Source organism: Callospermophilus lateralis, unplaced genomic scaffold, assembly GCF_048772815.1.
Source record: "Callospermophilus lateralis isolate mCalLat2 unplaced genomic scaffold, mCalLat2.hap1 Scaffold_65, whole genome shotgun sequence".
Lineage (NCBI taxonomy): Eukaryota > Metazoa > Chordata > Mammalia > Rodentia > Sciuridae > Callospermophilus > Callospermophilus lateralis.
Window position 1 is genome coordinate 4,305,931 of NW_027514826.1, and position 15,829 is coordinate 4,321,759.

The following is a 15,829-nucleotide window of genomic DNA, read 5'->3' on the forward strand; positions in this document are numbered from 1 at the left end:
ATAATCTTGGGATTCAAACAGTGAAAAGGAGAAGACCCTTCATCCGAATGCATAATAGTGAAAACCTCTACTCGGTGTATTATTTAAATAACCTATTATTTAGATAACCTATAAGGTGTAAGCAGATGCATTTTTAAACTTTCATTTTATAGAACTTGAATTTGTGAAGTTCTCTTGTAAATGTTAATGTCTTCATTTGCAATAGAAGCCTACAGGGATATTCCACAGTGACCCTGAGTTTGGAAACACTTGCATTTTTCGTATGTCCAAATACTTCTACTGGTACTGACACAGCCTTTTCCACCTGCTAGTGAACACAGCTGTGGAGAACGTTCAGCACTGTGCCTTTGCACCTGCAGCTACCCCCACCCCACCCCACCCCACCATGCTGTGGATGCAACCCTTGGCTTAGCATTTACTAGGCAAGTGCTCTACAGCTCAGCCCAGCTGCATTTGAACTTCATTCATGAAAGTCGATTCTGGTATTTTGTCTAAAAGAAAGAAGGGAGAGTTCCCAGGTCCCAAGGGCAGCAGGGTGAGGTGGTTGATACTGTGACAGAAAATTGGCACTACCTCAAGCTGGTGGAAGAGACACAGAACAGAAAATGATTATTAAAATAGGGGAACAGACAGTTCAAATAGAGATTAAAATAATACTGGTTCAAGAAATAATATTAGTTCAAGTTTATCCTCGACTTCTTCTTTTTTGTTATCCAGCAGATAGACGGTAACAGCTTCCAGAGTCCTACTTTCCCTTGAGTTCCTTGAACATGCTGTTCAGCTCAGGAGCAGAGGCTCCTCTCTCCCCTTGGCAAGGCTGGCTGCTCCCGAGCTTTGGCATTAAATGCCCAGAAAGCCTCTCTACCCACACTATCGCAGCGGCTGCGCCATCTTCTATCATGGCCTCCTGCATTCTGCCCCTACAGTCCCCACCCTTTGTTTACTCCAAGCTCCAGGAGGTCAGGGCTATGGATTCATCACTGCTTACAGGATCTAGCCCAGTGCCTGGCTTAGACAGCTACGAACAAAAACATTTCAATGAACAAAGTGTGTCTTCTTTATATTTGAGCAAACCAAAGCCTCCAAAAGCTTGAAGAGCTCACCCAAGGCTCTACAGCTTGTCAAGGGTGGAGCCTGGGTCTAACTGGCTCCACAATTTGCCCTCTTTGAAGTCACAATGTTGCTTTCTAATCCACTGATGAAAAGATTCTCTTCTCCTAGTGACAATGGGGACAAAGAGGTGGGCTCAGAGAGAGTCTAGAACAGCCTCAGAGCTGTAAAGGCCAGCCATGGGCAGGAGTGAGTTCTGATCCACTCAGGGACAGGAGCAGTCCTTTGCCAGGCTCCCCTGTGCTTCCGGAGCGTTTTCAGTGCATTCTTCAACGCCCCAGCAGCTGACTGTTATCTCCAGAGCTCTGCATAGGTCCAAAAGCAATAGTCCTGGGGAGATGTCCACTGATTTGAAGAGCCCAAGGACAAGCAGAGACACATCGAATCCCTGCCTTAGCGAAATGCCCTGGGAGGTGACGGAACTGCAGTTAAGCCTAACAGGCAGAAATTAAATTTCTATGAGAGAATACTTACCCTGAACTGGCTTTGTAACGTGTCGAGGAGTAAAGGGAGTAAGGGTACAAAAGAATTCCAAAAAAGCACAATTTAAAATGGAGATAGTAACACATTAGGGAAGACGACGAACAGTTCAGATAGGGAACATGCACTGAGCATAGTCCTGACCCTCCTCTGCTACCATTACTCATAATCAATGAACTCATTTCACCTTTACAAATGCCCATCAATCAGGCACTGTCAAGGGCTCCCTTTTATCTAGGTGGGGAATCCTCCCCTGGGTTCAGCATCAGAGACGGAGCTCAAGCTTCAGTAGCCTGTCTCCCAGGTTCTGGAAGCAGCGGCCCCAGCTCAGCTCACTGAGGTGATGACAACCATTGAGCTCAGGAAACACTTTTTGTGGTCCAAGCTCTCTAAAGCCTTTCAATCCATTATTTTATTTAATACTCAAGACACTGAGAGCCAGGGACTACTGTTAGTCTGTTTTACAGAGCGGGGCACAAGCTCAGTAATGAAGCATGCCCTGTAAGAAGCTGAGCACACACTACTCACAGGTGGATTCCAGGGCTGTGCTTTGAATCTCACTGTTGAGGACAATGGGCCTCCTGGCAGGTGGCCCCTCACATCATCTGCAGGTGCTCGACCTGGTCTAGGCCAGTGGGATGCCTAGACTTTTTGACTAAATCACCAAACTTTTTTGTTGTACTTCTATGTGACATTGACGTACTTTTAATATCATCATATTGAGAAACAAGTGACTAAGAATTTTTTTCAGTTGTCGTTGAACAGAATATCTGTATTTTGTTTGTTTATTTTTATGTGGTTCATACATCCGAGGCAAGTGCTGTACTGCTGAGCTATAACCCCAGTCCCAAGGGACTAGGAATTTAATGGCTATTATGCTGTTAATCCTCAGGGCACATATAGGCATTTAAAAATGTAAGATATCACTTAGGCAGTCTTCAGATTCAAGAGTAAACTCCTAGAGCCCTCGCAATATCCCCAGGACCAGCACTCCCCTCCCCTCCTAAAAGTCCTTGCAGCCTTCTCTATCTGAAGACGCTGACTGATTCAATGACATGGGAAGTGACTTTGTTCCAAAGTGCTGTTATTCTTGAAAGTTTCAAAGACCTAACAACAATCTGGCATCTGAGGAGAGGCCTACAGTTTAGTAGAAAGAGCATGGGCTTTGGAACTTGTCCAGCAGTTTACAAATTACATGGCCCCAAGTGTGGTATTTCTGAGACGCATCCATAAAATGCAGTTTCATTTAAAAAATCTTCACTGAGCACTAACTACATATTGGGCAATGTGCTAGAATTAGGAATTCTATATGAGCAAGACCAGGTTCCCACTAAGGAATTTCAGCCTAATGAGAAATGAAGGCAGGAGCGCCTATCCTGAGGACTCTCTTGAAGACCACGTACAGGGAACACTAAGTGCTCAATAAAAGGCAGTTCTCTTTCCTTTTTCAACCCATTATCTGAAAAGCATGTTGTATTGAGGTCAATTAATTCAGGGAGTGAGGGTGTTGAAAAGCACAGCTGCCTAGGCTTTTATATAGGATTACTACAATGAAGTCAGACTATAATTCTAATACTTCATCTCTTTGATGATTTATTATATTTATACTGTTTATGTGTATATTGCTTTTAGTTAAAAAAAAAGGAAATGCAAATAACTCAAAGGTACAGACTGGAGTAAGATGGCAGCTGAAGCTGCTTTGGGGCTTGTCAACCCCAGTGGGAACGGCAGTTCACACCAACCACCTTCACCAGGGCCAAGGGAGCCAAGTGAGACCCAGCACCTGGCTTTAGTATAACAAAAAGAAAAGATCACTGAAGCCAGAAAGGAAAGAACTGGCAGAGTCACCTCCTCTCAACTCCATGCAGCAGCCCCAGGTCTCCTGCTTGGGGGATGAACAGGGGATTACAACTTTAGACTTCAAACCTAGTATGAGGCCCACCACAGTGAAATCCAAAGTACAGAAATCTATTAAGAATGGTTTAGTGACTTGACACAAGCTTCTTTATTCTTAAGTTTTTTCCATAGATTTGTTAATAGTTGGAATTCTGAAACAAAAGCATTTTATATTATGTTTAGAAAGTACTGGATGGGGTCGGGGTGTAGCTCAGAGATAAAGCCCTTGTACAGCATGGATAAGACCCTGGATTTGAGCAAGGGAAAAAATGATTAAATATTAATATCAACCAGGTATGCTACTGTAAGCCTTAATCCCAGCTACCTGGGAGGCTGAGGCAAAAGTATTGCAAGTTCAAAGCCAGCCTGGGTAACTTAGTGAAACCCTGTCTTAAATTAAAAGTAAAACAGGGATAGGGATGCAGCTAGGTGGCAGAACACCTCTGGGTTCAGTCTTCAGTACCAAAAAGGAAAACAATAACAGTTAAGAGTAGAAAAATGTACTGGATATTCACAAATAAGCTGAGATGATGATGATGATGATGATGATGATGAAAGCAAATGCAGAGATTCCCACTAAATTTGATTCCTACAGTGCTGTTACGTTGAATAGTAAATAAAAACACATCTTTGAATAAATACATGAAAAACAATGTATCTGTTGGTGAAATCTAGGGATGGGCTGTATGCAATTCTTTCAGGTATACATAAGAAAGTATTTCTCCATGGAATAGTGAGTTGGGGAGATGAATCTCTCCGGGAGCAGGTATTACTCAAGTGGTTAAGTCAAAAGACACTGTGTGCCATTAATCTGAAGGTAGCCTGGTCCTCTCCCGAGTCACATTGTTTGTAGAACAATCTGCAAAGGTGACATTCACTGGCGGGGTGGGGGTGGGTGTGGCCTGCAAGCTGGAGGAATTTTCAGGGGTTAAGGGCTCCTGAATTAAGGCCTCAGGTTTTCTTACAATAAAAACTCTTCTCTAGCAGCAGAGGGAATGTGAGGAACTGGAAAAGGGTCTGGGGAGTGGACAGTGAGGAGAGCAGGGAGGCGAGAGAGCAGGTGTAGCAGTGGGGAGGGGTGATCAGCACACGATGCCTGCATGTGTGGAGACAGCACAGCGAATCCCAGTAATCTGCACAATTAGGAAGTATTGATGATTATAAAGAACCAAAGGCTCTTTCCCTCACTTGTTTCAAAGTCACTACATCTTTTTGCTATCCCAGGAACTACTGGCCCTGATTTTCAAGTTAATCCTAAGTAAGCAATGGTGTCTGCAAAGTGGGGAAAACTGACTAGAGATCTTCCCATGGAGGCAGGAATGATTACAAGTGATGTAACTGGCAGCTAAAAAAGTGGCTTAAAGCCAATGGAAAGTGGGGAACAGGGAGGGAATCAGCAGTTGGGGAGGAGCCTGTTTGCCCTGGGCTGCTCTGGGGCAGGAGAGCTCCCAGTTTGTATCAGGAGGGGATTATCAACAGAGCTCAGACTCGCCAGTGACCTGTGAGGAGCTAACAGAACAGCGAGACTGGCCACTCTGTGCACACACAGCAGGCTTTCTCACTCGATACCCACATCGTCTTTGAGTTAAACACTTTTCTCAAGGTCACACAGTCAATGGCAGAGCTGGGATTCAGACTCCCATCTGATGGATGCCACAGTCCATTCTCTCAGCCATCAAACAATGTGGTCAGTGCGATACCTGTTGTTAATTAGAAAGAAAGCACATAAACTGTTGGCTTAGCCACAATAACGTCTTTTGGCAGAAAAGAATAAGGGAGTGAGAGAGAACTCATTTATTTCCTATATTTAGCAATGTGCCCAAGGTCGTATAACTGTCAAGCAGTGCTGCTGATGCACTTCATCACTGGGCCATCTCCTGCCACACTGCTCTGTTTTCAACAGCAAGTTCACAAGAAAAGTAAATGGACAGAACAAGGTAAGGCCACATGTCGCTCTCAAATGCTTGCTGAGAGGGCCATAGCCAGGCAAATCCATGGGAAGAGTTCTCCAGCAGAAGGTCATGGAAATTAGGGGACACATTGTAAATCTGACAAAAAAAAAAAAAAAAAAAACACTCACAATCTAAATAGTCAAAATAGATCAGAAACTTTCACTCTAGTAAAAACTATATGGAATTAAAGATGAGAAGGTCCAAATTATCTATTTTCCACCCATGTAACTTGATGCTTAGGCCAGCACATGGGTGAATGGAACTTAGTTAACAAATGCTAAATATATGAACAACTGCTAGACAGTCTCAATGGCAACCCCTAATGGGTCCAACTCTGCAGGCGGGATTTCTGCTATCGGATGGGTGGCTGGCTAGAATGGGCATGATGGTTAAAAATCTCAGCTGGGCTGTCGGCCAGAACTCACCACAGGGTTCTTCAGGGGTCAAGGGACAGAGAGGAGGGGAACTGTTCAAGTTTCATAGAGAACTACAATCTTTAGGAAGCATGCCATCCATCATGTACTAGGCCACAAGAGGTACCAAGAATTTTCTGTGTGTTTAGGTCTGAGTACCTGGCTAAAGATGGACAGAGAGCTGTAGAGAGCTCAGAGTGCAGAACAGCTGGGTTCTACAGGAAGAGAGACAATAGCAGGACCACATGGACTAATGCTGGATAGACCCAAGCTTGAATTTCTAATTCTACCAGTTACTAGCATTGTTCAGATCTAGGGTCTGGTTTCTTTATCTGTAAAAGGAAGGTTCTGATACCACAAGGGCTGAAGGTAAGTGTTACTTCCTTTCCTTGATAGAGAAATATAAACTCAGCTGTAATGAAAAATTGCCAATGCCATACATGCCCATCCTTGTTTCTACTATTCTGTCAGTAACAGACTGCTTATCCTAACTCAAGGGCCCCACTCAGCACAGGCTACTGCAGTTCAATCATGAATTTGTCCCCCAAACTGACGTTACTGGGTTAAATGCCACACACATTTTTAAACACACCTGGAATGAACTTTGCCATCCACGGAGTGATACATTTTCCATTAGGACACTTGCATCTTTGAGAATTGAAAATAAGTTTTTGCAGCCGGGCATGGTGGCACACAACTGTAATACCAGTGACTCGGGAAGCTGAGACAGGAGGATCGTGAGTTCAAAGCTAGCCTCAGCAATGGCAAGGCACCAAGCAACTCAGTGAGACCCTGTCACTAAATAAAATACAAAAAAGGGCTGGTGAAGTGGCTCAGTGGCTGAGTGTCCCTGAGTTCAATCCCAGGTACAACCCTCCACCCCATTTTTTTTTTGCTAGTTTAAAAAGGCAAAACAGAACTTGTTTCACTGTGCACTCTTGCGGCCAGCATGACTGAACATCTCTAAACACATCATTCCTACATTACTTTTCTATGCAAAGAACATCCTCTATCAACTTTATAATGCAGGAACTAGGCTTTTTAGAGCAGCTGATGGTATTTCCAAAGATAAAATTATAAGATCAAACAATACCCAATTCAGGTTGAGGAAACCAAAAAAAAAAAAAAAAAGGTTTCTGGGGGTGACACAGAAGGACACAAGGACACAGGCTACCACAGGACAAGATAATAAGAGAATATCCTAAATGATCTGACCCAAATCCACACATAACGACATGTGGGCAAAACCTCAGTGTGGTTACATCACCTCAGGAGCTTTCTGGTTCAGGAGGCTGAAAGTGTAACAAACAGGCAGAAAAACCACAGACACACTTACAGTTGCGTGTGAGATGTTCAGAATTCCATTCTTGACGGTGCACTTCCTCCTTTGCCACACTTTCCGGATCCTAGGAAGCAAGCCCAACAGAACTGTAAATAGTGTCTGAGTCATCTGGGACATACAGTCATATGGTATAATGAACAAGAATTACAAAAAAACCCACTCCAATATTAAAAAATCCTGACCCCCCTTAAGTTACATAAATCAGAAAATTCTGATTGCCTTTTATACCCCAGCTAGAGGGTAATTCAGACAGGTAGGCATAACAAAGATGCTCATTACAACACTGTTTTTGATGGTGAAATGAGAAATAGAAATTACAAAAATTTAATAGCAGGAGAATGAAAAATTAATTATAGTTACAATATAGGTAAAAATACTATTCTCTGGAAAGGGGGCCCAGACCTATATTAGGAATTATGTTAGTAATGCTTATAACTATATCTGTCAATCTTTTACCAAAAGGCTCTATTAATTGATTAATTCTACAATTAGATGAATTTTAAAAAAGTTATGAAGTCTGTCATGCAGGAGAAGAACGGGGGTGAGGCTGCCTTAGATGTAGGAAAATGAGCTGAGGGTCCAAGGCACAAGATGATCTAGTTTTGGTGACTCGTACACCTCCCCATCAGGGGTCTTCCAGTGCTAAAATGATGCCAGATCCCCTGGAAAGAGAACTGTTCCTGATTCATATAGGAGTCAACTGTGGTCAAACCATCTGAAGGAGTTGTGATACACATTTTGAAAAAAAATGATGATGCTGAAGATGGAAACCTCCAAAGAGAACTAATTTCAACTTGGAGTTTCCTGTGAAGCTCCAGGTGAGATTAAGAGGCTGAGTGTCGGGCAGATCTGTGCACGTGCAGCAGGTGCAGCTTTGCTGCTTGGGACCACTTCCCCAGGGGAGGCAGAAATGGGCAGGGAATAGGATTCCCTGGCCTGGGAGAGGGTTGTGCAGGCCTCTGTTGCCATGGAAACAAATGACACCAGAGAGGACCATTCTAACTTTCCCAGGTCTTTAAAATTGTAACTTGCATTTTCTTTTCCATCATAAATTAATACTCTAAGGAAATTTACAAAACATAAATTGAAAACCAACACAGATAACACTGTCGTCTTATATATGTAACTACCAGAAGTATAGTTTGTTCCAGAGCTTGATAAGAATTTGACTCTATTTGACTAGATGTAAACTGAACACAATGCTCAAAATGCTAGTCTCTTCAGGAGATAGTTTAAAACCACCAATTGAGAACTATCCTCAAATCACAGCTAAATCACAAACTTTCTTTTGCAAGTACTAACTAGGATATTAGCGCTAATATCTATCAAATGAAAATGCCTGAATTTGGTTTATGGTTCAAGCTATCTATAAGTGGTTCTGATCTTGTTTTACTCTCACAGAAGCTTGTGAAGATGGGAGAGGCAGTCCTTATACATTAAGCCAAAGCCAGCACCATCCTTCCTAGGAACACATTTCAAAATACCAAACCACCAACTCGTCAAACTACTCAACCTTGGGTAAACTCTCCCTGCTCAGTTTACTCATTTTATTTAGTTAAGCTTTTATACATCAGTTTTTCTTATGTGTATTAAGGAATCATAAAATAAACATCCATATTCTCTTGCACAGCTAATGAAGCTGAGGAAAGTAACACAAAAGCACTGACCTTTCTGGCCGAGAGACTGCTAATGAGGCACTGCAGATCGCCAGGAGGAGAGTATTAAGATATGCCCCTGCACAACTGAGAACAGCAGCTCCTGATCTTTGTAAATCTTCTACAGCTCTTTTCTATTAAAAAGTAGCCTTGCACGACTCACTGTGTATCAATGTTGGTGCTGGATCATTTGGGCTTTGGATCCCATGTCATTGGCTAGCATAATCCCAGCAAAGCGGTCACCTAACTCATGTTACTTCACCTCTTAGGGACTCATTTTCCTTGCCTGTATCATGAAGATAATAATGCCCTCCTTTTGGGATTATGTTGAGAAAATATATGTAAAACAATTGCTCCCATGCCTCTTAATAAATGCCTCAAGACCATAAAGTTTTAAATTATTAGACATTTTAGATTGTTTTTCAAATTGTGTAACAATCCTTAAGAAACAAGAAACATTTTGAAATTGGGGTCAGAAATTACTAATGCAAACGACCCTTAGGAGAAAATCACAACATATCAGTGGTTACTATTAGCAAATGTATTTGTCTTCAGGTATAGGCACTGCAGTATCTTCTTCCACAGAAGTAACCACCAGGAACTCTGGGTTATTGCGATTCACCTGGGCTGTTGGAGCAATTATTAGGGGTTCGGACCACTTGACTTCCAACCTCCCAACTCTAAGATGCAACAGCTCTTCCCTTATCTCTTGCCAACAGACTGTAGCAGGGTGAGAGTGAAAGCCATCTCTCACCTACCTTTTACCCCCCAGCACCAGCAGACTGCCTCACACACTAGAGTGCTTTCTGTATGCCTACGAAATGTATGAAGGTACGTGGAAGGGTGAGTAGGCTAGTTTGTTTTGGGTGTGCCAAGAGTGGTTGACAGCAGTAATGACCACTTTGAAATATGAAGGGGAGACTCCTGATGTGAAGTCAGATAGCAGGTTCAAATCTGGCCCTTGTAATTGCTGTCTGTATGATCTCAATCACAGAGATGACTTCGGGTCTCTGGCAGTAGGGTAGGCACCCAGCAGATGCTCACAAAAGAGCATTTTAGGGTCTAGACTAAACAATGCTTATGAAAAGACTGATCTTCCTGGGACATGCAGATGTTAACCACTCAGAAATAGGCAACTCTAATTTCCAGAAAATCATGGTGATTTCAGGTGACAGTGCTTAAAAATTTGATTATTTTATACTTCTGCTTTGAAAGAAATGTAATAGTATATTGTTGCCTTTTTCTTTCTTTAGAATGTAAGGACTTTCTTTTGCTCAATGCTATATATTTCAGGTTCCTTGTGTCCTAGACACAGAGGATTCTCAAAAGATACTTGTTGAAAGCTTGAATAGAATGAGCATAAAGATAACAACACCAGAAATTTGTAAGAGAAATGGCTGCAATTTCAATAAACAAAAACCAATAAAACACCTATATCTTAGATAAGGCCAAGAACATATACCCACAAACAGTCAGAAAACAAGGAGCTTTCTTTTAAAAATGGATGCCAATTAGTAAAGGAAATGATTTAAGAGTCTAGTTAAGCACTTACTGCTAAATAGGATCATTTGTTCAAGCAACAAAGGCCAGTGTGGCAGGACCAGGGGCAAAGTGGAACAAGGAGGCTGATGAGAAAGACCAGGCAAGACACTCTGTATGCAAAGGGAAGTCACTGGAGCAATGTAAGCGAATGAATGACATGGTGTGCTGGATGTGTAAAAGACCATTCTGGGCTAGGTGTGGTGGTGCACAACTCTAATATCAGTGACCTGGAAGGCTGAGGCAGGAGGGTGACACATTTGAGGTCAGCCTCAGCAACTTAGTGAGACCCTGTCTCAAAAATAAGAAGGACTGGGGACATAGCTCAGTGATAAACTGGCCCTGGGATAAATTCCCTGTACCAAAACCAACCAACCAAAAAAAAAAAAAAAAGACCAGACCACTCTGAGAGCTGTTAGAGGGGAGTTGGCGAGGGAGAAGACAGTGACAGAGTCCAGTTAGAAGGTGGCACCAACAGTCCAGGAGAGATGTTAGTGGACCATCTCTGGGCAGCAGAGACGGCTAGAGGTGCATTATATTTAGAGTTAGAATGGAAGGGCTTTTGTCAGATTGGCTGTAACAGAAAAGGTCAAGGTGACCCCCCAGGTTGGGATTTGAATGCCCAGGTTCACCTCCCAGGCAGAGAACAATGCAATAACTAAAAGTAGAGAGGAGGGCCTCTCACTTCTTGCCTTCCTAAAAGTACAGGTTACAGATGCCATTTGGAGGGGCCACAAAACTACTACTGCTTTTTTTTTTTAAAGACAGCAGATTAAATCTCAGACTTATGTGAAGAAAGTCAGTGCATTAGAAAACATTTAAGTGTGTTTTCCAATTTGAGAGGCTAGAAAAAATTGCTAGCTAACAGCCTTTAGTAAATATGCCAATCACACCCTGGGACACCAGGCCCATACACACCCGTCGCTCTTCTTCAGCAGGTAACCCTTCTTCTCACTGCCGTATTCCTTATTGCCCTGGAGCTGATGCATGCTGTACCCTCCTTGCCGGCTCTGGGAATCCTAGAAAAATAGAAGCCACTAATTAAGCTAAATCTGGAGACAATTTTCAAATCCTCGACTCTATCCTGCCATTGAGTCTTTGCCCACTGGTCTAAGAATTATGAAGCTTTGAGAGTTGTGAAGTCTTTGCCTTGGTTTTAGAGGAGGAAAAGGGTAGGAAAACATTTGCCAGTCACAAAGCCAGTGCGAGGAAGGGCTGGGCCTGGGTCTCCTGTTTCTAGTTCAGAGGCCAGCTCTACTCTGAAGTGAGTTCAAACACACACAGGGTGTTGGTGGGCTACCAGACGACTCAACCCAGTTTACACAAACAGCAGAAGCAAGCACAGGAAGCAATGGAAAGACAGGTGGACCACAAAACAAACCCGTGCAACCCATGGGGGCATGCCATTGGTGCCTCACCCCAGTTTCTAAGGACTATGTGGCCAAGTGGCCACTACGTTGTGAAAGCCTAAGAAACAAGTGAACCATATTGGACTGTAGCATGACAACATGGGTGTCTAGACATGGAAGTAGGACAATACATTCTCACAGGAAGTATGGACTTACTCTCCTAGACTTCGATCAGGAAGGGCAAAAGCAGAGAGAGAAAAGGCAGAATGTTGGAAAATACAGTTAATTTTGTTGAAAATGTTGACACTCATAACATTTCATATAATGCACAAAGAGAACATTGCTGTAAGAATAATACCAGAAAACATGAACGTGTACCTTTGGAATCATGATAACCCTTGGGTGATGGGACAGTAAATATCTTATACCTATAGGGTTCTGCTGGGCCATGTTGAGTGACAGCAGGAACATAGCAGAATGGAAGAACATGAGGTACAGGTTACCAAGATGCAGTGTTGACAAGCTTCAATGCGTCTGGTCAGGGAATCAATAACTCAGTGAAACTCAAAATTATTTACTTAGTAAACTTCAGAAGAGACATAGATTGTAAGAGTTCAAATAAAGAGAGCTGAGTGCATACATCCAGTTTATAAGAGACACCTAAAATGTGGTGGTGCTGCGGGAAGCTCAACCAGCCACACTGGTTATCTCCTGATGGATGTGCACAACACACCTCTAGGCCAGGGTGGCTTCTTTCAGACATTCAGTCCTCTGGGTCAAACAGTGTGTGATCAGTGAGGCAAATCAGTGGGAGGAAAATTTCTATGACAGTGCGCCTTTGTGAGGCTATTCCAGTTGTGATAAATTCTGTGTTCAAAACTAAAAGCCTGGACAGAGGTCTTGAGGTCCAACAGAAGATGCAGCCTGATGTGCAGGTGGACGCTCACACTCTGACCACATTGCTGTCCTGCTCTCTCGTCAAGTAGTTAGAGCCAACTATATACACCAGGCAAGCTGACTGATGTTAAAGAGGTCACAGATTCAAGTCACTTTCTTACTCTTGAGTAATTTCTCTAACAATCCAGATTCCTTTCATGTAACTAGACAATTTTAACATGGGCAAGGGTGGGGCATGGAGTGAAATCTGGCAATCTATTGTGAACCTCTCCTAAATGTTTACCTTTAAACAGGGTCAGAGCCTTGAACTGCATAGTAATTGAGCTCATGGACTCCTCCCTGGTAGGCATTCCCATGCTTTCTGGATGGAGACAGGACTGAGGGACTGGACTACATGCCAGACAGGCAGAGGAGAGACCCTGCCCTCCCAGTGCCTCCGGCTACAGTCCCTAGGAACAGTTGGGGAAATTTTCTCTTCTTTTTTAAAAATATATTTTTTTAGCGTTGATGGACCTTCATTTTATTCATTTATTTTTATGTGGTGCTGAGGATCAAACCCAATACCTCACACATGCTAGGTGAGTGCACTACCACTGAGCCACAACCCCAGCCCTGGGACAATTTTCTTGAGGGAGGCATTATAACCTGACAAAGAAAAATTAGGACTGAAAATCAGCTCAGGTAGCAGGGAACTGAGGCCCAGGACAAAATAAGGGCAGGGATTAGTGAAATCCACAAAACTCTCTGCTTTACTCCAGTGAAATCACATGAGAATTAAAACTACTGATTTAAAGTCAGGGACCTCCCCTGTCTCCCAGAAACATTAAAACAAAATCTAAAATCTCCTTGGATATCTTCCTAAAACCGTCTCTAAACTTGACTCATTTGATAGCCTTTAAAATACAAGTCTAAGTTTTAAAAATAAAAGTACTCATACATTTTTCTAAACATGGATTCAGATGAATGATGTATGAAAATTATTATAATCTTTAAACTTGGTGTGAAAATATTCCTTACATATAATTTATTATTTGCCCACATAAACTTTAAATTCTAAATAACAAGTGCTTGAGTTGAATGGGTTTGCTGTACATCAGGCAAACATATTTCTAAGGGTAAACAAAATGCCTTATTCTAGGCTTTGATTTTATTAAACTGAACTGAACAGAAAGAAGCAATATGTGGTAAAAGTCAAGCATCAGTAATACCAAAATGACTATTAGTGAGTTTCATGGCTTAACAAAGTTCTATCAATTATCATTTGTGCACGTGGAGAAATGATGGCCTTTCAGGTGGCTTAGCAGAGTACTGTAAATAAATGAAAAGGATTTTCTCTTCTGAGAAAGTAGGTATTGGAAAATCATCAACACAATCATATAAAAACACAAATGAAGAAATAGATCCCGAATTCATTCATAGCATAACAGAAGTTAAGTACGTATTCAGAAAAGAGAAGTGCAAATGGAAAACTCATTTGGGCAAATATATGTAATATTAAAAATAAAAAATGAACTTAAATCCTTGGGGAAATTTCATGATGTGAGGCAGGAAATGTAAACTATAGAATGAAACTGCCCTATTATTTTTAGCTCAATTTCCTATCCTCTTATTAGTAGTGCAGACAAATCACTTTCTTATCTGAAACTGTATTAACATAAAATCTATTATTAAGGACTAAAATCTCAATCTCTTTAAACTGCAAGCAATTACACCATACTCACTGATTTAATGGGGGGTTATAAATGTTTCTGGTATTCAATTCAAAACCAAACTTCTACTGCTTCAATTTTCAATTAGGTGTGTGGATGGGTGGACAAAGATCCCTTCTGTTTTGTCTTACTAAATGCTCATTAAGCAGTTCTGGGGTGCCCAGCAATGTGCCAGATACTGCAAAGTAGACAGAGAAGAGCAATGCATGGAATCCCCCAAATCTGGAAATCGAACTGTGATGGCGATTCAGTGCCTATCGGTGACTCAAACAAAAGGCTGGAATTTTTGAAATGTTTCAGTACACTCTGAATATGACTGACAGACATCACCACTGAAAATAGAATATTCATAACCCTAAAGATAGTTAGAGAACAAATAGTTCTTTTGGGAGGTTAGGCTATTCTATTGTAAGAGGTTAAGATAATTAATTTCATAGAACACCTGCCAAAAGACAATAAAGACTTAATTTGATTTTGACAAGGAAAAAAAAAGCCTTCCAAAAATCTGGGAATATTATTCACAATTAAAAATTTTAAAGTTTCCTTCAATGGAGCCATGTTAGAACATGGTAGGGGAGACAGGCTAAAAGATTTGTTGGGTGTTTTTAATTTCTCCGGTAACATTTTATATTACTTTACACTGTTCAGAAAGTAGTGCAATGATGAGAACTCTCTGGTGGATACTCTCCTCTCACATTTAATCTAAGTTGTTAAAAATCATTAGCTTCTAAACATAGTTTAGAAAGATCAATTTTTCTTGTAAAACACTCTGGATATGCTGCTAATGGAAGCTTACTTATTAATTTAGGGTAGAATTAAAACAAATCAAAACATCTGCTTTGCATCATGTACATATTCCTTTTGTTTGGAGAAAACTTTTTCTTTAGTTAGCTTAAGCAGAATACATTAGTCTCTATGCAAAACAAAAAAGGGACTTTTTTTTTCAACAAAGTATCCATATATAGGAAGAGGTAATCCTGTTGACAAAACAAAGATAGCAAGTGGTTAAGTGCATACCAGTAAGAATTCTCACTTTTCTCAAAGATACAATCTACCCAAGGCCTCCTTCCACTTGAGTCCTTCAACAGATTTTATACTGAGAAATCACTCAGGGAGGAGACATCTTCTCTAAGAAAGTGTGTGGTGGGAATGATTTTCAATCTGATTCTCAGGAAGGCCTCAGATCACAGGTGCAGGAAGCGCCTGAGACTGCTGAGTATAGATATTGCCTCAGAACACACGGATCTTCCTGGCCACCATGCCTTCTCCACAGGTGAGCAGGTATTTTCACCTGAGAAAACCCCAAAGCATATAAAAACTGCATTGGAAAAGCAGAAGAACAGCAAGTTACATTCACTCAGTGAAGAAAACCTCCAGGGTTGCTGCATAGGCCCCGTGCGGCTGGCGCAGGGCTTCCCACATTTTAAGGATGGTTGCTTCATCTTTGTTCTGGACTCAGAAATTCCTTTCAGAAATTTTAGGAATTA

At 41.7% G+C, this 15,829-nt stretch overlaps 1 pseudogene across 1 annotated transcript in view; it reads right to left on the reverse strand.

Moving 5' to 3' along the window:
* LOC143389120 (arf-GAP with SH3 domain, ANK repeat and PH domain-containing protein 1-like) overlaps positions 1–15,829 on the reverse strand; it is a 66,936-nt pseudogene that overhangs the window by 35,968 nt on the left and 15,139 nt on the right. Inside the window, exons 6-7 of the transcript XR_013155155.1 lie at positions 11,306–11,406; positions 7,188–7,257 (exon numbers count right to left, since the gene is read on the reverse strand). The product of XR_013155155.1 is annotated as an arf-GAP with SH3 domain, ANK repeat and PH domain-containing protein 1-like (transcript). The remainder of the gene's footprint in view (positions 1–7,187; positions 7,258–11,305; positions 11,407–15,829) is intronic.